The sequence below is a fragment of the Tamandua tetradactyla genome, chromosome 20 (genome assembly GCF_023851605.1).
Source record: "Tamandua tetradactyla isolate mTamTet1 chromosome 20, mTamTet1.pri, whole genome shotgun sequence".
Lineage (NCBI taxonomy): Eukaryota > Metazoa > Chordata > Mammalia > Pilosa > Myrmecophagidae > Tamandua > Tamandua tetradactyla.
Genome location: NC_135346.1, coordinates 51176810 through 51196678, shown reverse-complemented (window position 1 = coordinate 51196678; position 19869 = coordinate 51176810). Strand labels below are relative to the sequence as shown.

The 19869-nt window shown below is 41.8% G+C and overlaps 2 protein-coding genes across 7 annotated transcripts in view; one reads left to right on the top strand and one right to left on the bottom strand.

Annotated features, from left to right (window-relative positions):
- The window catches only part of DOCK2 (dedicator of cytokinesis 2), a 446749-nt gene that overhangs the window by 129341 nt on the left and 297539 nt on the right, over positions 1–19869 (bottom strand). The window lies entirely within an intron of this gene.
- Positions 1–19869, top strand: part of INSYN2B (inhibitory synaptic factor family member 2B) — a 111597-nt gene that overhangs the window by 38786 nt on the left and 52942 nt on the right. For 3 of the 4 annotated variants that reach the window (XR_013166310.1, XM_077137617.1, XM_077137619.1), the window contains exons 1-2: positions 4646–4703; positions 10871–10940. The exons of the other annotated variant lie outside the window; for it this stretch is intronic. The gene's annotated coding sequence lies outside the window, so the exon portion shown is untranslated. Of the gene's footprint in view, positions 1–4645; positions 4704–10870; positions 10941–19869 lie in introns of those variants that run through there. 4 annotated transcript variants of the gene reach the window in all.

Here is a 19869-nt window from a genome sequence, read left to right as displayed (position 1 = left end):
CTTACCGTTGAGTAATGGAGCTAATCCAGCGTAAAACATGTTCCGTAAAGAAGTAAATATGAGTGCGTTTAGAAGGCATAAAATAATGTTCTTTCTGCATCTGCAAAATCTAAAAAAATTACGATATCTACTACCTCTTAGGGTTTTTGTGGGCATTTTGAGGAGTTAATTTATCTAAAGAGCTGAGAATAGGGTCTGGCAAATAGTACTCACTCAATACCTGTTAACGTTATCATTGTGGTTATTATTGCCATTAGCCATTATTGAATGTTTGCCATGTGCCAAGCACAGACAAGCAGGCTTTATCTCACCTACATCTTACAGCGTCAGGAGACACTTTACCATTATCTCCATTTCACATGTAAGGAAACCATAGCTCAGGGAGGTTGGAAGTATCTATCCAAAGTCCAGGGAAGGATAGATCCAGGATGCAAAAACCTAAGTCTAAGGCTCGACAAACTTTTTCTTAAAGGGTTGGATAGGAAATCTGTAGGCATTGCAGATTTCCTCAAGGTCTCTTTCGCAATTACTCAATTCCTCCACCGCAGTGTAAAGGTAGTCATGGACAATGTGTAAGCAAATAAATGGGTATGGCTGAGTTCTAAGAAAACTTTAGTTACAAAAACAGGGAGAGGGCCCATTGTTTGCAGGCCCCTCTAAATCACTACAATAAGCAGTGCCTTGAAAGATGTTTACAGCTGATGATATTAGGGAGAGATCTCAGAACTGTGATTTAGGACACGGAATGAATGTGGGCTTGAATACTGTCTCAGAGAAGTCATCTAGTCAACCTTGTGCCCCTAAGCTGACAGCCTCTACTGGATCACTAAACACCAAGCCTCTCCTACAGAATGCCCAACTTGCCCCGTTTGCAAAGCAACTGTGGGCATGGTGGCAGGAGACCTAATCTGTGATGGAGACGTTTTGTTTGATTTTTCTCTAAGTATGTTTGAATTATTAAGTGTCTGGCTCATTAAGTGAAGGGTGCTGTTATGATTCTATCACTGGAGACAAAATTGCTATTTAAATTGAGTTTTGCCAATGTAGCTAATTTACTAAGTGGGCACTGCCACGTCTTAATTATGATTCTCTGATCACAGATTATTTATGGGGACAATGCAGTGTTAGTGCACCAAACGTAGATGGGCTGGAGATAGGCCCCTCCTCGGAGGTTTGTGCACACCAGGGAACGTTCGATCCTGAAATGGACTGGTAGCCAGATGGTTTCTCCAATGACATCCAAATTTTTGATAATTCATTAAAAAAAAGAAGTCTGATAATCACGATGACAAAGTCCTACTGATTCTTCCTGCCTCAACACTGAAACATGCACCCTATAGAGTAAATGTCATTATTTGTTTTGATTCTCTTGCAATCAAACGTTTCCCTCGGCACTGGATCTGCTACTGGCTAGGGGTTGAGAGCTTAGATAAATCACTTAACCTCTTGGACCTCAGTTTCCTCTCCGAAAATTGCCCAGCAAGTTCAGAGTTTTGGAGCAGGGTTGGAGGAGGGTGAGGAGAGCGAGGAACCCTGAGTTTGCATCACACTGAGAATGACAAGTCTCTTTAAATGCTGTGCCCTGGGCACCTTGTTCTCATCCAAGTCGCACCTCTACTGTGGAAGCACAGGCGTTCTCTTCTGTGAAGTGATGGAAGGCAATATTTTCATTATTGCATCTCTTAAAAAATTCTTTGCTTCTTTGGATTTATTCTGGGTGTATAGTCAATATGCAAATTTTGTTTATTTTGTTCTCTATCTCTTGAAGGGCAGCGAAGTAGTTTTATAACCTTTTCAGACAACTGGGGATCTATTTTGTTCTTATTGCACAAATACTTAAGAAATGAGAAAATATTTCTTCAAAACTCTTTGTTTTTTTGTGTTTCTGCAAGAAAAAAATTCTGCTAAAATCCCAAAGTCTGTCTGCCTGGCCTTTTATTAGTTGTATTTAGAGCTGTGAAACTGTAACCATTTAAGGATGTGGTTGATAGAGGATGTTGTTTTCTGCATACTCTACTGAGTAAATGTCATTCCTAATTACTTATTTATCTGCAGGACTTTGGAGTTATAATGTCTCATTCTACCAGACATGTCTGATTTTTTATATTTTTAGAGGACCCGTTTTTCTATGAAATTACTGGACTATGCACAATTTGACAAGTTTTAAGACATAATGTAGCGGTCCACATGCTAAGCAAAATAACATGGTGATGAAAGATGCCTTCCCTGCATCTGCAGTGTTCATCACTGCCTCGCTATGAGGACCTTCATTTCACTGCAAAGTAGGCAGGACATGATAAAGCACTTGCTTCTCAGCTAGCACAGATTAGCATTCACTTCTTAAAACAGTCGCCCAAATCTTGACCTGAGATTCCAGTGGCTGTCCAAAGGTAGTGGTGGTTTTAGAAACTGGTTCTCAATGTAAACTTCTCCATTTAGTTGCCTATTCAGCATTTCAGACCTTGGGGACTTAACACAAAAGGAGAAAAAGGCAGAGCCGTCCTGCCTTCTGAGAGTTCGCTCAGCAGGATCAGAACGCAATGCTCAACATTGTTTCCCTGCATTGGCATGTGTTGAGACCTTCTCCTTTGCTGATTTTAAATTTCTATCCAAAAATGTACAGAATAGAAGATCTTGTCTGTAATTCACAGATCTTGACTCTTGCAAGAAGCATACTAATAGACTCAGACAGGGCAGTGAGCTGGAGCCCATCCTTGAACACTGCTGCTCCCTCCAATAGAGGGCTCTTCCCAGAGCAGGCCAGACCTTCTATAGAAATTCTGTCAAGCTGTCTTAGGTGCTGCTTAGTTGCCGGCCCAGTGGACTCCCTCTCCAGTGCTCTGTCTATTAATCTGACCTGACTGAGGCTGAACTCTCTATCTTGGATGGGCCATATTCAGTATGTTAGCAGCTCAAGTTTATATTCTGGCTAATAGTGCATCAGCTTCTTCCTGCATAGCACTTTCACTTTCTTGGGTGTTTTTTTTCCCCTTTCTTTTTTTCAATCAATTAGCATCAAGACTAGATGGTTAAAGGTATTTTGGCAACATAGCGTACTTTATTTGCTTGTTTGCAGACGATGTTAAAATTAACTTGCCATGGAGCTAATGATGAAACTGATAATAATGATATGATAGCTAACATTTATCAAGTACTGACCATGTGAACACTTCGCATGAGCGATCACATTTAATACTCATTAGTATCCAAAATAGGTGAGATCTTATCACTAGCACCATTCTGGAAATGAGGGAGATGGGGCACAGCAAGCAGAAGTGTCTTGGACAAGCTGAGACAGCCAGGAGGAAAAAGAGCTGATCAGATCCTGTCTTTTTGTCTGAATCCAGTGTGGGCGCTTTTGTCGTGAGAAATGTGGACTCTTCCAAGCATTCATTTCCAAGCATGCCTGCCTGCATTTCCTTAGTGTAAGACAAGTCCCAGGTAATACCCTGCCCTCGGGGAGTCTGTGCTTAGTGGGGAGAGCAGTGATGGGTATTAACTGTGACCTGCTCCATGGACAAGGGGGCAGGGTGGAGGGAACCTGGTTGGAGAATCTAAATCAACCCAGGAGATCATTCCTGGGAATGACGATGGAGGGGGTACCTCTGGGTGCCAAGTCAGTATTTGTCTCAAGGAATTCAGAATTCTATTCATTTCTACTAAATGACACACAAAGCAAGTGATGAAGACCTCATTCATCCTGGTTTATGGCTGCCCCGCGGTGGGGACCCAGTCCATCCCCTGCATGGCCAGTTCTCAATCTCAGTGGTACTCCCCACAGACATGATGGGCATTAGAAAGCTAAGCATTAATCAAGAAGAATGACATTGTCTGCCCTGAATGGGTAAACGTAACATTGGCCATGGGGTCTGGTTATGCAGGGTGAAGGAAAAACCAAACCAAAACAAAAAAGCTCATGAGGTCCTTAAGTCAACACCATTAAAGATGGACCTACAGCATGTCCCGGATGTGCTGGCCTCCTCTCTGGGTACACGGAGTTCACTCTCTCTGTGGTTACCATGAGTCTATACTCCAGCACACCCCCACATCAACTTACTACCTTGTAAATCTGCATGCTGAAGGAACTCCAAGAAGGGAATGCAGACATTGGTGAATGACTGGACACTGGAGAAGTGAGTGGCTAACCCCAAAACTGCTTGATGGTTAAGGCTCACAGGTGTTTTCTTAGCATGGCAATATTTCTGGAATAGAGGCCAGCAAAGTCCCTTGACTTACACACAAATTTTCTCCTCTCACCAGGAAGTGTGTCAAATCCGGGAAGAAAAAGGAATGAGTTGGACTAAAGATTCATTGTTTCCGTGAGGTAGACCAATAGGCAGACCGAATGCAGTATCACTATTAAACTCAAATAAAGGATTGAATTCCTTTATGCTGACTGTTGATGCTCAGGCAATTTACCAGAATAGGGAACAGCACAGGCTCTCAAACCGTGGCTGCACATTAGAATTATCTGGGAATACCCAGGCCGCATTCCAGACTAATTAAATCATAATTTTTGTGGGTGAGACTCAGGTGTCGGTATTCTTACAGCTCAAGGTGATTCCAGTGTGCAGCTAGGGTTGAGAAACTGTCCTACGAGGTAACCTGCCACCCTCCAAGTAAACAAAGCCGCTAGTAAACAGAACCTGATTTCCATGGCAACGCACAGTTCAGTTCCTCTCTCTTACAGAGCACAGCAAAAGGTAAATAATTTAGTTTTCATGCCCCCATCCCCACCTCCTTTCAGGTGAGAGAGAATGGAGCACTGGCGCCTCTCTCATAATGGCCAGAGGGTGGAGTGAGGGGGGGGGCAATGATGTAATCTTCCCTGTCAATATCTGCTGGAGAAATCATTTCTTTGTAGAAAATAGCTGGCAGATGTGGAGTCTGTTGCAGAGCCCTTAGGACTTGAAGGTGGGGGCAGCAGGGAAGCTTTGAGAATTTATGAGAATTGCTATAATTGGTGCTAAATTATTCCACACCAGTATTTTTTGGGGGGAGGGCGTGTGAGGCTTGGTCCCTGGGAAATTATGATATCCTCTCTCTCCTTAAAAAAGAGAAGCAAACCACTCTTTATTTTTAAACACTGCCTATGTGTTTGTATATGTATAGGAAAATATCAGAAAGGGTACACATTTCACTTTTAATAGTAGCCACTTTTGGAGACTGGAATTTGGGGCTTGAGATTTTTACTTTACACTGATTTATAATGTTCCGACTATTTTTTAAAACTTTTTAAATTTTGTAACATAACATATAGGGCGCATGGATGGTTCAGTGGTAGAATGCTTGCCTTCCATGCGGGAAACCCAGGTTCAATTAAAGAGAAAAAAACAAAGATAAAAAACAAAACAAAACACACACACACACACACATAACATATATACAAAGCAAAGAAAAAAAAAGTAATAATTTTCAAAGCACTCTTCAAGAAATAGTTACAGGACAGATCCCAGAGCTTGTCATGGTGCTTGGACTATTTAAAACAATATAAATATAAAGATACAGAAAATAAATAAACTATAATATAAACATATAACAAATGTCGTCATTTATTTTGAGTTGTAATCTGAAGATGACTGGGCCTCCTTGGGCCAGCCTGTCCCTCTTCTTGTGGCCAGTTTCATGGGTCCCCAGGCCTAAAAACTCCAAAAACTAACTCCCAGGGCATCAGCAAGTCACATCCATTTCCCCTGAGAGCTTCATGAGGAGACCCAGGAGAGTGTTACATCAACGGAGGGAACTCCACAGGCTTCCCTTGGCCCCTTCCCTCTCCGCATACATCTCCCCATGCGGCAGCCTCTGTCTCTTATGCACCTCTTCTTCCTCAGCAAATCTTCAGCCAGGCCCGTTCCAACCATTTTCCCACCTGCAGCTCTTTATCCCTTTGTCCTCATTCAGTGCTCCTTATTCATCTCTGATCCTTTTAAATAAGGGGTCTGCTTTTTTTCACTCTCTGTGCGTGTGTCTAGTATATGCAGGTGACATTAAAGATTACACACTAATCACTTACATTAGTTCCATCCTCTTCCTCAGGTTCCCTAGCTCTTTTTCATCTTTCTACCTAGCTCCACCTGACTTGATATTAGATCTTCATTTGTTCATTGTGTCTGTGTCTGTCTCCTCACTAAAATATAAGCATCATGTGGTCAAGACTCTCTCCTGTTCACTGCTATATCACCAGCCCCTAGAGCAGTTCCTGGCATGCAGTAGGTTCTCAGAGGTATTTGCTGGATATGTGCATGTATGAATGAATGAATGATATTTTTCCTGACTCACAAGGAAGAAAGAGTGTCAAAGGAAAGGACAGGCAGCAGGGAAACAATTCAGAAGGATAGGGCCCCTGAAGGAAGGGTTCACAGGTTCCTCAGGCTAGCTGGGAATTTCAAGCTGGAACCACAGTGCTTGTCTCTTTGCCATCTGTCAGCTCCTGATACAAAGAACCTGGTATTCCTCATTCCTAAGCCTCACCAAAATCCCACAAAGCAGCACTAGCCCAGTTTAACAGATGAGGAAGCAGGCTCAGAAACGTTTTGTCACTTTACTAAGAACACACATACAGTAAGGGACAGAACTCAGATGAAACAAGCCAGTTGGTCTGACCACCAAAGTATGGCCTCATAAAATAACCAAATCTAATTTTCTGTGCCAAGGACTTAGGTACACTTGGAAAGGTTAAAGGGCTTAACTATTGGAGCCGGAGTCCTTGAGTAACCAAAGTGAGAATTATTCCATTCCTGATAGATGGCAATATTGAAACAAGCCACTCTGAGTGACTCTGGTGTTTGTGAACTTCCCACAGACCCTGCTGGGAGCAAGATGTGTGCTTTGATTGTTTTTGTTAGTAATGGGGCTGGGTTTTGCAGAGCCAGCCTCACTCTCTCCTGGCACTCTTTGGTACAACATGAATTTGTAAGAGGATTGCTTAGGGTTGGGCTGTGTAGGGAATCCGTCATGCTTTAAAGCATCTTCTATAAGGCTTAATCCTGACACCAAAATGTGATTAACAATGTGAGTTAACCAAATATGCCAACAGACCAGAGTCATTTTATTTTTACCAGGAGGAAAATGACAACTGCTCACTACTTCACTCTTCTCAGTTTATATGCTGCTCCCTCTCTAGTACACACATGTGTACATGGATGGCATGGCCAGGGAGAGACATCTCACGCAAGAAATGAGCCCAGGAAATTTGACGAGGATGTCTTCATCTTGGAACATATCTGTTTCTCTCGCAACATTTATTTGTATGGCGAATTTGTTGCAAATATGAGAAAAGAAAGTATGGCAAATGTTGATGAAGTACGAGAAAAGAAACAGAGATGGCTGCTCAACAACACAGGAGAGGCTCATCCTCAGAGGGCTTTATACCTGACACTGAAAGGGCGAGGATTAAATTTAAGAGAAACAGTCCTTCTCAAAATTAATAATTCAAAGCAAAATTGCAAAACTTAATTGCTCCCTGTCAGCCGTAGCTCATCCTTGTCTTCTGTTATTTTGCACAAATTGATTTGGCAGCATTTAACAGCCATCACATTCATTTTTTAAGAACTTTCTTGTTATCTGTAGCTTGTTAATACGTTTGTCCTCCACCCCCTTAAGAGTTTTACTCAATTGCAGCAAATGAAGGTCTTGTTTGACAGGAGGAAATGGTCCAAGATGAAATGCCATCCTGAGGACACCCCTCACCCTGAGAGCCTCTGTGTTCCCTCCAGCCAACACAGGCAGCACCAGTGGAGTGAGTGAGGGAAGGGACCAAAGTCTAGAATGCTGAACTTCTAGTCATATGTGGCTATTTAAATGTACATTAATTAAATGTAAGTAAAACTAAACATTCTGCCCCTCAGAAACATTAGTCCCACTTCAGGTGCTCAATAGACACATGGAGCTGGTGGCTACAATGCAATTTTCATTTTCGCAGAAGGTTCTATTGAACCGGACAGGTCCAAACCCTTCAAAGACTCCAACAGGGTGGCTTCCTATTCTCAGAAGCATCCCAGGAGGAGAAAAGTTTGATGGTCTGCATACAATTCCCCAGATCCACTCTGGAATCTCCAAATGCAAAACACTCTGGGCGTTGTCTGTGTCTGTTCTAACACTGTGGGACAATCTCCTTGGTGTCAATGTGGCTGGGAATTGGGCATGTTTATGGGGCCAAGGATCGATGAGAGGGAGAAGAGAATACTGGCCCTCGAGGGCCTCGCTTCTAAATGTGTTTCAAATTGAATTTGAGAATAACTTTAACTTTCTAAATGCCCAAGGAGGTTTCTGAGCTGGCCTAGGCTTGCTGTCTAGAGAATCTGGCTTGCTTCTTAGATTGGGTATCATAGAACTGCAGGCTCTTGGGCTGGCTGTGGGTTCAGGCTGGCCATGAAGTTCCACCTGCTCTTCTTAGGGTACAAAGATAAAAGGGACACATACATAACCCTCATCCTACATGCTTGACCTTTTAGCTTATCTCCATGCAAGTTTCAGTGTAATAATAGTACAGTTATCTGCCAATTATTTCACTATTCAGGCAGATGATAAGGCCCAAGGCTTAGAGTGAGTAGTGAGCATCATGTACACAATTAATAATTTTCATCACTGAATAATCGCTTGTGTAGTATTTAACCTAGTACACAAGATGCACATTATTGGGCTTTGATTGCTGTTTTCTTCCATCCACCCACTCTCTCATAACTGTTCTCTATGAGGTTGTCATGATTTGTTGACAAACCATTTTTTTTCCTAATTTCCTATATTTTTCAACACTTCAGATGTATTTGGGTCCTTCAGCCTCTTAAAAACAAAACAAAAAACAACCCCAATTTTTTTCACTCCTTTGGCTTCCATGACACCATCCTTTCCACAGTTTTTTTGATGTCCCTTTTAGATGGACCATTCTTCACATCAGTCATTGGTTTTGTCATCCTGCCCAGTGGGTTCATAATTTGAATTTGCTCTCAACAGCACAGACTGATGAGGGAGAGAAGGTCCTGGGCTCTGGTAGAACAAAGCTGGAAAATTAAATAGCTACAAACTGCATGAAACTGGTTGGGACATTTTGGGGGAGGAATAGAGAACATTAAGATCTGATTAACTCAGGTGCCAAGAGGGGTTCCTCTGTCATGCAACAGTGCCACTGATCAGGGAAATTAGTTTTTCTCACATTGGGATTCAGACAGTAGAGTCTGAATTCAGACTCAGTCTCCTACAAGATGGGAGAAGGGGTGGAGGGGAGCTGGTAAAAACGAGCTGGCCTACATGGGGCCACTAGGTATAAGATCTGTGGCAGCAAAAATAACTGTAGCCCCCCTTTCCTGTCACTGCTGGTGGGCTGAGGAGGCTGCCATATACTTTTGGCCCTGGGCAGGGTTGGCCATTGAGGTGGCTGGCACTGAGTCTATAGGAGGAAGACATTGGCTAGGAGGATCTGGAGAAACCCAAAGTTGACAGTGTCTTATTCATTCCTCTGTGTGCTTCTTCCCTTACTTACATTTATACCCTCTCATGGTTGTAACTTCCACCCACTTTGTTATAGCATATGCATCTGTGAATTCCCACATCCACTGAAATCCAAGGAAGACTCCTGATGGTCATACTGTCTATCATTTCACCCTGACTATGGGATTTTCTGATGTGTTTTATCTCCTGATCATATGAGATTTTACTATTGAAATTATCTCTGATTCTTTTCCCTCTTTAATCCCACACTTAGTTACCAAGTCTGGACAGTTTTATTAACCACCTTTCTGACAGGCTTTTCATTGCTTTAGAGCAGCTGCCCACAAAGCTTGGTGCGGGGGCTGGCAACATTAGCAACACCAGGGAACTTGTTAGAGATGCAAGATCCCAGGCCCTACCCAGACCTACTGAACTGGAAACTCTGACGGTGCAGCCTGGAAATCTGCATTTAATAAGCCCAGGTGATTCTGATTTGTGTCTGTCCATGTTTGAGAACCACTGCCTTGAATTACAATTTAAACTCCTTACTGCAGCCTACAAGGCTATAGATGATCGATCCCTTCCTACCTCTTCAAACTCATTGGAAGTCATCCCACCCTTCATGACTCTGCCTTTCAAGGCCTTTCAAGTCCAGGAAAGGGGCAAGCTCTTCCTATCTCAGGCCTTTGCAGATGGGTGCTCTTACTCTTTCGCTCTGCCTTCTCTCTTCACATGACCAGCTCTTTTCATCCTTTACATCTTAGCATGAATGCCATAAAGATTGCTCTTGGCCACCCTACTTAAAGTAGGCCACCTCACCTCTGCCCTAACCTTTGGTGTTTCCTGTATGTTCTCTGTTTTTATTGTACCACAGTTTGTTGGTCTCTTTAAGAATACCTAGAGATAGAGAGCTTGTTCTTTTCGTTCACCTTTGTACCCCCAGCATGGCATCTGAGATACAATAAAAGTTCAATAACTAAGTGTTGAATGAATGCATCAAGTCACATTCAACTATTCACAGAGCTGTACGCCTTGAGGTCTTGGTTTGCTTATCTTCCTCTAGCTCCAAGCCATGGTATGTGTAATTTAGAATATAACATGATGCAGCAAGTACTATTTGCTATGATTAAACCCTAGACCACGTCAAAGTCACCACACTCTGCGTTAGCCAGGTCCCTGCTCCCACCTTTCAGCCTCATACAGCTGCCAGATTCACTTTCCTCAGTCATCGTTTTCACGATGTCCTCTTTGGAGGTGGCTGCTGGAACTCGCAGAAGATTGATGCAGAACATTCCCGTACCAGTGGTCATGCGATTAGGGAAAAAGGGCCCATGTGTAAACCTTAATGCCAAGGCTTATGTAGAAGTTCAAAAAAGGTGGAAGATGGGAGGTCCATTTTGCAGACAACTATCGTAAAAAAATTCCTTTACATTTAAATTGGCAGTGTTTCTTAACAGCAAGTAAGGAGCAGGGTGTTGGGACAAGGTATGTGCTGGCAGATGAGAGATGACAAGGTAAGAGTCCCCATGCCGTGTTCCCCAAGTTGGGGCATAGGTCCACAGCTGTGGGGTCTTTTAGCCCTGGATCCATTTGGCCTCACTGGCTTTACAGATTCATGTTTGCTCAAGGAATCCTACTTGACTCTGAGAGAGGGATTTCCATTTCCAAGATCAACTCCATGCTCAAGCACTGAAACCAGGGACCTGAGATGACTATACCATGCCTAAGAAGGCGGACTGGGTAGAGGGCTCCTCTGCACATGGCTATGCTCAGAGGTGATGTTCCCAATGCACCTTTACAGCTTTCCTCTGGGGAAACAGGAGATCTAAAACAGGGCCTGCTGGCAGAGATCATCTCTTTTTCAGGGAATCAGAACTTGGTAAATCCCAGGAAGAATGATGATAACAGCAGTAGATGATACTTGTGGAGGACTTACTATATGGGTCTGGCACCCTTTAAAACATTTAATGTGAATTATCACTTTTAATTCTCTCGACAACACCCTCTATCCAATAGTTACTATTATTACCCTGTTCTACAGATGAAAAAGTTGAGGCATAGTGGGGTGAGCTGGGTCCCCGAGAGTCACATGGCCAGTCAGTGGCAGAGTTGGGGTTCCATCCCAGGACAGTGCTCTTGACCATGATCTACCAGGCCTTCCATGTTTCCGTTTTACAGATGGAGAAACTAAGTCTCGGGAAGGACTGCCTGGATGAACCAGGTCCTCAACTTGCATTAATTAGTGGAACCCTTTCTATTTGCACCAGTTCCTAAGCCAGATAGCCTTCAACCAGGAGCTCAAGGGAGGTAGATTCATAATTTTCTCCAGCTCTTCATTCCCAACAGGTCTTTTGTCACTTTGCCTAACCTGACTCAATCTGTGACAGAAATTGCTCCCTAGATGGAGTTTATAGAAATCCGTTTCTTCCCTCTTTACTATATATTAAACATTTTAGCCTTCCATAAACAGAATAGACGGATTGGGGGTGGGAAGTAAAGAAGCAGCATCATACACACACAAAAAAATCTAAAATAAAAAAGGGAAGTCTAAAAGCCTACTGTTCAGGAAAACAGCTCATCTGAAACAGGACTGAGAGCTGCCTGATATGACTGAAGCATTCCCAGGAAGATTGGAAAGGAGCAATTGTTTCTGGACATACACTGTTCATTTTTAGTTCAAGGGGCTCCTAGAGGAAGTAGTTACAAGTGAGCTCCCAAACTGAGGAACTGCAGTTTGGCCTTAGACAATCTGCATGCCAGGCCAAAGAGGATGCCTGGATCGTCCAAATCGATGAAAAAGAAAAAAAAAATGGTCAGAACAGATGCTTTTGTGAATTATTCAGTTTTTAGCCTTCCTTCCAGAGAAGCATCTCAGCCTGCTGTAATGTAGAGATGAGTCTCTTCATTTTTCAAGCAGGATGGGGTTGCTAATAAAAATCCTGGGTCCCTTCAAATGAACTTCAGTGTGATTGAATGGACCCAAAATGATGAACTGGGTGTTCATGAGAGTCTAAATGGCTATCCAAGAAGATCATCAAGATTCTCAGTTTCCTAATTCTTCTTGAGAATATATGAATGAGGGAGATCTGCCCTGCTTGAGAGAGCAGACAGTGAAATGTGACTTGCTAATAGTATAGGAAACAAAGATGGATCACTAGCTACCAAGAAACTGACCAGGAAGAGGTCGGGCGTTGAGGGAGAAAAGTTAAGAAGGAAAGAGGATAAGGGGTAGAGACTTACTGTTTATATTAAAACTATTCCCTGCCCAAAGTCTGATTTCTTCTGAGCCTGACCTCATTTTATACTAGCCCAGGGCCTCAGGGCCAAAGGTAATTTGTGTGGCTGGTATAACTCTCACCCTGGATCCAGGCTCATCAGACAGCTGGGGCCTGCTGGGACTTTCTGGGCACCCGAAGTAGTGAACAAGAGGTAAGAGGATGCAGGTGCTTCTGCCTCTGAATTTAAAGGGGCACAGCAGGGCAGGGAGGAAAGGGGGAGAGGAGAGAAGGGGAAACAAGGGGAGGGTTCAGCTAATTACCAATTACCAAGCCCTGTGCAAACAGGAAGGCTCCACCTGAATGATAAATGTTATTACTCCAGCTCCTTTTTGCCAACTGCGATGTTTCTATTTGCAAATTGAGAGAATTCTCAAAGGGAGCAGTAGATTGCTTATCCCACAGAACTTCACCCTAGCTCACATCCTGACTGGCCAAGGGCTGCAGGATAAAATTCTCCCTGGCAAACTTTCCGAAACACAAGTTGCATAACATTTATGCAAATAGCTGAGAATAGAAACTTGAAAAAAGAAGTCAAAAATGTCTTTAAACACAACCATTCACCTTTGTATAGAGCTTTTAAACTTATGAAGTAGGTGCACATTCACTGGCTCATTTAGCCTTCCTATCCTTCTGGGAAGTATTATTAGTCTCCATTTCTCAATGAGAAAACAGAGCCTCAAAAGATGCAGAGATATGCCAAAGGTCACCCAGAAAAGAAAGGAAAAAATAGGGACAAGTTTCCTGGCTCAGAATTCCTCACGTGTGTGTGTCTGTACAAATATGTTCCCAAATGGCAGTTTCAGTCCCTATGACAAAGGCCGCAACTCTATACTACAATAGTGCGCTTTTTGTGTATCCTCTTTTGTTATTGTGAAAGTAAGGCAGGAGTTTTTTTAGTAAATACATGAAAGTATGAAGAAAAAAGTGAAATCATCTACACACGTTTATCACATGGAAAATTGCATTTATTTACTTATTTTTTAATTTATTTTGGCATGGGCAGGCTCTGGCAATCGAACCTGGGTCTCGGGCACGGCAGGCAAGGATTCTGCCACTGAGCCACAATTGCACCGCTCATTGCACCGCCAGTTACATTTAGAACAACAACAAAAAATCTCTCAATATGAATCAACTTTGACCTAATTTTTCTGTGCAGTCCCACACTTGCCTAAACAGAAGATAAAAAGCAAGGGAGCCTTGCATGGTGGTTGAGAGCGCAGCCCTTGGGGCCAGACACCCTTGGTCTGGAATCCTAGTTCTGATAGGTGGTAGCTGTGTGTCCCTGGGGAGTGATTTAACCTCTCTCATCTTAGTTTCCACCTCTGGAAAAATGGAGTAAGATGATAACTGCAATGGAATAGTCCTGACAAGAGAAATCTGCAACTTGTTATTTACAAAGTGTTTAGACTCGTGCCTGTTATGACAATAAACAGTGTATATGTGTTTGTGAAATAAAGGGGTTATCCAACCTCAATATGAAAATTTCAAGCTCCTTTCCAAATGATTCCCTCCCAAGAATGCATCAGATACTCAAAAGGATGTAGGCTGTGTGCAAACTTCAGTTCTGCCAGAAGAGCTCTTGGAATGAGAAAGCACAATTTAAGGGACTTACAAGTTAGTTCTGGCTCCAGTTCTTGTGTGTTTTAGCTGTGTGACCACACACAAATCACTTAACCTCTCTGAATATTGTAAATCTGCAAAATAAGATAACATCACAGCCTTGGAAGATCAAATGAGGTTATGTAGGCAATATGCTCTAAACTTCAAAATCCCCAATCGTTAAGGGCGGTTTTTTTTTTTTTTTTTTAACATGGGCAGGCACTGGGAATCAAACCTGGGTCCTCAGGCATGGCAGGCAAGCACTCTTACCTGCTGAGCCACCGTGGCCTGCCCTAAGAGCAGCTTTTTACTCATTGCTGTTGTTATTATTATAAAGGATATGGCCCAAACCTACCTACTGAGAAAATTTAATGAATCAGGCAATATGAAGAGAATTAAGAAAGCTCTAACTTGACCAAGTAAACCAGTTCTGGATCTTCCAGGTACTTACTTCAGTTTATTAACAATATATTCATGAATTTACATTTTTTTCTCAGCATTCTAGGTGAATATCACCATGGTTCTGCTTGTATAGATTAAGGTTCCTTTTCTTTGAGGTTCCACCTCCTCTTCCCTAAAATGGGAGGATGCACTCTTTGGAAGCAATAAATACCATTGGCAATGAGACACTCTATTGTGATTCTTTCTGGAAAGCTTTCTCCAAAATCTGCATACCAGCTATGCGAAAACTGAAAACTGACACTGCTGCAATTTATGTTAATGCTCTCTCTCAAAAGTGGAATGGCATTAAAGCTGAAGAGAAAATGAGATGAACTGAATAAAAAGAAGGTCATTTGGGTTATGGCAAAGCTCTTAAATAATATTTGCCCAGTAACAGGATGTGCAAGGCATTCTGATAGACACAGATAAAAGTAATTCTATCCTCCAACCCCCCTGGGGCATGCAGAACATAAAATGTCTGTATATATATTTTTTAAAGATCCTTCTTGCATGCTCAAGGGACTAAAACAGCATTATTATGTTCCTTCTAGCAAAGGGGCAAAATATTGTGGTTGTGCACAATTCAATAGAGAAACTAAAAAGTTCAGTTAGGATCTCTGGGAAAATATTGATTGTCACTAAAACTGTTTACAACCTATTCTGTACAGTGGGTGCTAATCCTCACCAAAACAATCATTTCAATTTAATCTTCCAGTACAATTGGGATAATCCCATCAGAAAAGGGGTTTTGTAGAGCATTAGTCGTTCACAGGGGCTACATAAGAGCTCTTTGGTGAAATGAGTTTGGAAAACACAGGGTTAAACAAAGTTAAACAGACATCAGTACTGGCAGGTTTTCTCAGACCTTTTAATGAATAGGGCAAATTCCCAAGAGAGAGAGAAAGGAGGCAGTTTCCCACATGGATTTAGGCACAGAACTGTTGCTCTGTGGGCCTACTGTTCCACGGAATGATTTTGGAAGAAGTTTGACTTGAATATAGCTCACATCTTGAAAAATACATCATAACAGCCTGTACTACTCAAATATCTAGATGTTTTGACTTCCTTGGATTGCCTCGCAAAAACTTTAGCTTCTCAAAACTTTAGGCTTTATGCCAAAATTTTATGTGCATTGTTGTGTGTAAATTTATACAAAAGCATCCGAATAAAGAAAAATAAACATTATGCAGTGTTTCTCTTTAGGAAATTACCATCTTGAACATTATAATCTAAACTTTTACATCAAGAGCAATATGAGTTTAGTTCAAATCACAAACATGATTTCCTGAACATTTTCTCCATTCCAGACACTTTTCTAGATTTTCGTCCCATCTCCTACTATTGACAAGTGGCCCAGATGTTTTTAATTTGTGAAAGTAAGATCCCAGCATTAGGGCTCTTTTTTTTCAAACACTGATAGAAGAGATTGGGAAAGAAATAACAAAAATGGATAAATAGTATACTTGGCAAAGGTAATTGAGAAAGTGTGTCTATGGACTAAATGAAGACCTAACAAAATGAATCCCAGTTCATCTAGCAACCTGTTTGATTACATATGTTGAGAATGACAGCTGCCAATATCTAGGAAAACAACCTTCTACTTCCACGCTCAGAGGAACTCCAGGTACCTTTGGGTGGAGACCAGAAAGATGAGAACAGCCTTCCACATGGATCATGTTAAGCTCAGTCATCTGGCTCTCAGGCTTTCCTGTAAGTTCAAAAGAAGGGCCAAGTCCCAGCCATAAATTAAGTCTGCGGAAACAAGAATGAGCGCAGAGCTGCTGTGCTCTCAAGGGTTACACTGTCCATCACCTGCCACTGGGGCTGGGCTAGCACCTTTAATGACATTAGTAGAATTCCTCAACTGAGTTACTACACTGCCCTCTTACCACCCCAGCCAGTTACTCAGTAAATGACGTGTGACATTGTGAGCAGTATGAATGGTGAGGTCTGAGGGTGCATTTATCTCCCAAGTTATGAGTGCCAGCTACCTAACTGTTGAGCCAAGAAAGGGAAAGAAGCACCTGGTAAACTTTATCCAAACCCATACCATTTCTGGAATTCCACTAACAAATCGCAGAGGAAGAATCGCTACCGCCTCCCTCGCCTGCTCCTGCCCTTTGGCGTTTCTGACATCAAAAGTATGCAAATAAGTACCCACTCAGCTAATTACATATAAGGACATCTTACATAATAAACTGTTATTGTATTACATTATATTTTGTGCAGCCATAATAACTGCATAATCATTATCATGGTGCAGGCAATATGCCATCGTGGTTAAGACATGACAGACTGTTTGGGTTTGAACCCAGGTCTGTCTCCTGCCCTGTGACCCTGCCTGAGTTGCAAAATCTCTCAAAGCCACTCTGAGCTTCTTTATTCAGTGAATAAAAAAATAGTCTCTATCATAAAGTTGAGGACTAAATGGCATTTCATGTAATGCACTGGGTTCAAAATTTAACAACATTGGTGACATCTGTTACTAGGATTTGCACTAATAATTAACAGAAAGTGCTGTTATTTGGTGTAATTTTGGAAAAATTAAAAAAGTTAAAAACAGTTCAATAAAATCCTTTCCACTAATTCTTCCTATTGAGCTCTTAGAGAGCATTTCCATGTTTTTCAATTTTGTGAGATTATAAACAGTGCTGCAATAACCTTTTTGTATGTGTCTCCCTGTGCCCATGCGGGAGCTTTTCCAGGTTAGGTACGGGGCAGAGGAATCACTGGGATATTAGGCAGGGTGTCATTTATCATGTAAACCAGAAACTTTTGAGAGATATTAATAATTTTTCCAGACAACAGGCATAAACCAAGACTATTCTGAGCAAACGAGAATGTTCAGCCATCCTAGACATGGAGTATGCCAGGTATTTAAAAAATTTTTATTTTAGTAGAGTATGACAAATTTCTGTCTGAAACAATTGAATGGGGGTATTTCCAAAGCCACTGAATGAGATATTTTCAAGCTTTTGAATTCTATCTAAGGCTTTACTCCCCGCCCCCCCAAAAAAAAACAAGTGCAGTTTATACTAATCCTCAGATCCTAGCTAAACACCTTTCCCTGATGAAAGGGAGAATTCTTTACTAGGTAGCACACACTAGTTCACACTTTCTTTCTATCCTAGTTGTGATAGTTTGTAAGCCCCTCTCCCCTGGAATGTAGCACCATTCTCTTATTTAATGCCCCATTGAAGTTTCCAGAATGAAGTACCAGTTTTAGCTCAATAACAGTTCTCAGTTACCACTGTGATGTCTCCACTGCAGAGTCATCATTTTTCATGTGATGTGGACAGATAAAGGCCCTCTCTTATTGAGGTATTATGGCTTCTATCATCTTTCATTATTTCCCTCCATCAGACCTATCCTTTAGACACATTCTGCATTCCACTTTTCTTTTGATGCATATTTGGTACTTCTGGGATGTTCCGATGTTGTTGTTGTAACTTTTTTATTGTATAACATATATACAAAGCAAAGAAAGAAAAAAGCAATAGTTTTCAAAGCACTCTTCAACAAGTAGCTACAGGACAGATCTCAGAGTTTGTCATGGGCTACCATATCATTATTTCAGATTTTCTTTCTAGCTGCCAATGTTTTGCAAACATTAAAAAACAACAATCTGGGGTGCAAGGGTAGATCAGTGGTAAAATTCTTGCCTGTCATGTGGGAGACCCAGGTTTGATTCCTGCCCATGCACTTCCAAAAAAAAAATTTAACAAATGGTGCTGCAATAACAGGATATCCACATGGAAAAAGAATGAAATATGACCCCCACCATACAGCATACAAAAAAACAGCAACAATCCATTAAGTAACCTTCAATATACAATGTTCAATTTCTCATTTTATCCCTCAAGTCTCTTAATTAGAAATACAAGATTACAAGTGGAGTCTCACCTTGGTAAAGAACATGCTATGCAGACTTAAAAAAGATGTACGGTGGTTTCATTGGCAACAAGTAGTCTGTGCCACTGATAGTCATAGGAATGAGACAGTACTAGAGCTCTACCTCTGGATGAAAGGAAACTCCAGGAGTCCCACCTTGACTACTGGAAAAATTTCTAAACAACAAGGACTGTGGCTGTCAAGGTACAAAACAAGTAGAATCAATCCAGTAACTGGTGTTTATGAACACTTAGTGTGTCCAACAGTCATAGATGTTGTGGGATATAGTAAATGTGGCCCTAGTCTCATAAGAGCTCACAATCTAGTTAGGCAGACAATTGGTGAGTGTAATTGAAACCAAGGTGGCACGAAGCACTTGGAATTCCTAGCCAAGCTTAGTTGTCGTGTTATTTTTTCCTTTATAAATTGTGTTTTTTTTTCTTTATATAAAGGCTAAGTCTCTTGCCCAAGGAAATACTGTCATTTGGTGGCTTGATTATATATCAACCCCAAGACCTTTAAATTGCGGGCAATAAAGGAGCAACACATGTGCCCATCTCCTGTCCTAGGCACACAGAGAGCCAGTATATTTGCAATGAATGGCTCCAATCATGGATTTGAAAGAGTAAGAACAAAGATTGCTTCTCTTTACAGCAGAGTGGTTAGAGATGGTTTGTGGACATTATTGCTTGCTTCCAAATTTGGGATCCATTATTTACTAGCTGCATATGGCTTGAAGCATATTGCCTAATGCTTCTGAGCCTCACTTTTTCTCAACTGACTATAGATGAAATAACAGTTTCTACCTCGTATACACTGAGGAATATATGTTTAATTCTTGGATGGGTACTGGCACATGAAAGGGCACAAAATACTAGCTGTTGTTATTAAAAGCAACATCCCCCACTTTGAAAAGTATTTAACAACCCCTAGCCTAACCCCCACTATGTGTCAACTATCATTTTAAGTGTATCAATCCACTGAATCCTCTAACAATCCCGTAAGAGTGGTAGTCACAATTTCCATTTTGCAGATGAGGGAACTGAGGCACAGAGAGGTTAGCCAATAGTTAGTTTGTGGCAGAGCCACGGTACAAACCGAGACTGCGCAGTTTGCTCTTCTCCGCTCTGCTGTGCTGCATCTCACCACTGTGAGTCCCTGTGTCCCTACAGCAAGGTTGCCTTAGTTCCAGAACAAGGATAACTGGGAAAGCCAGGACTACTGTATGACCGAA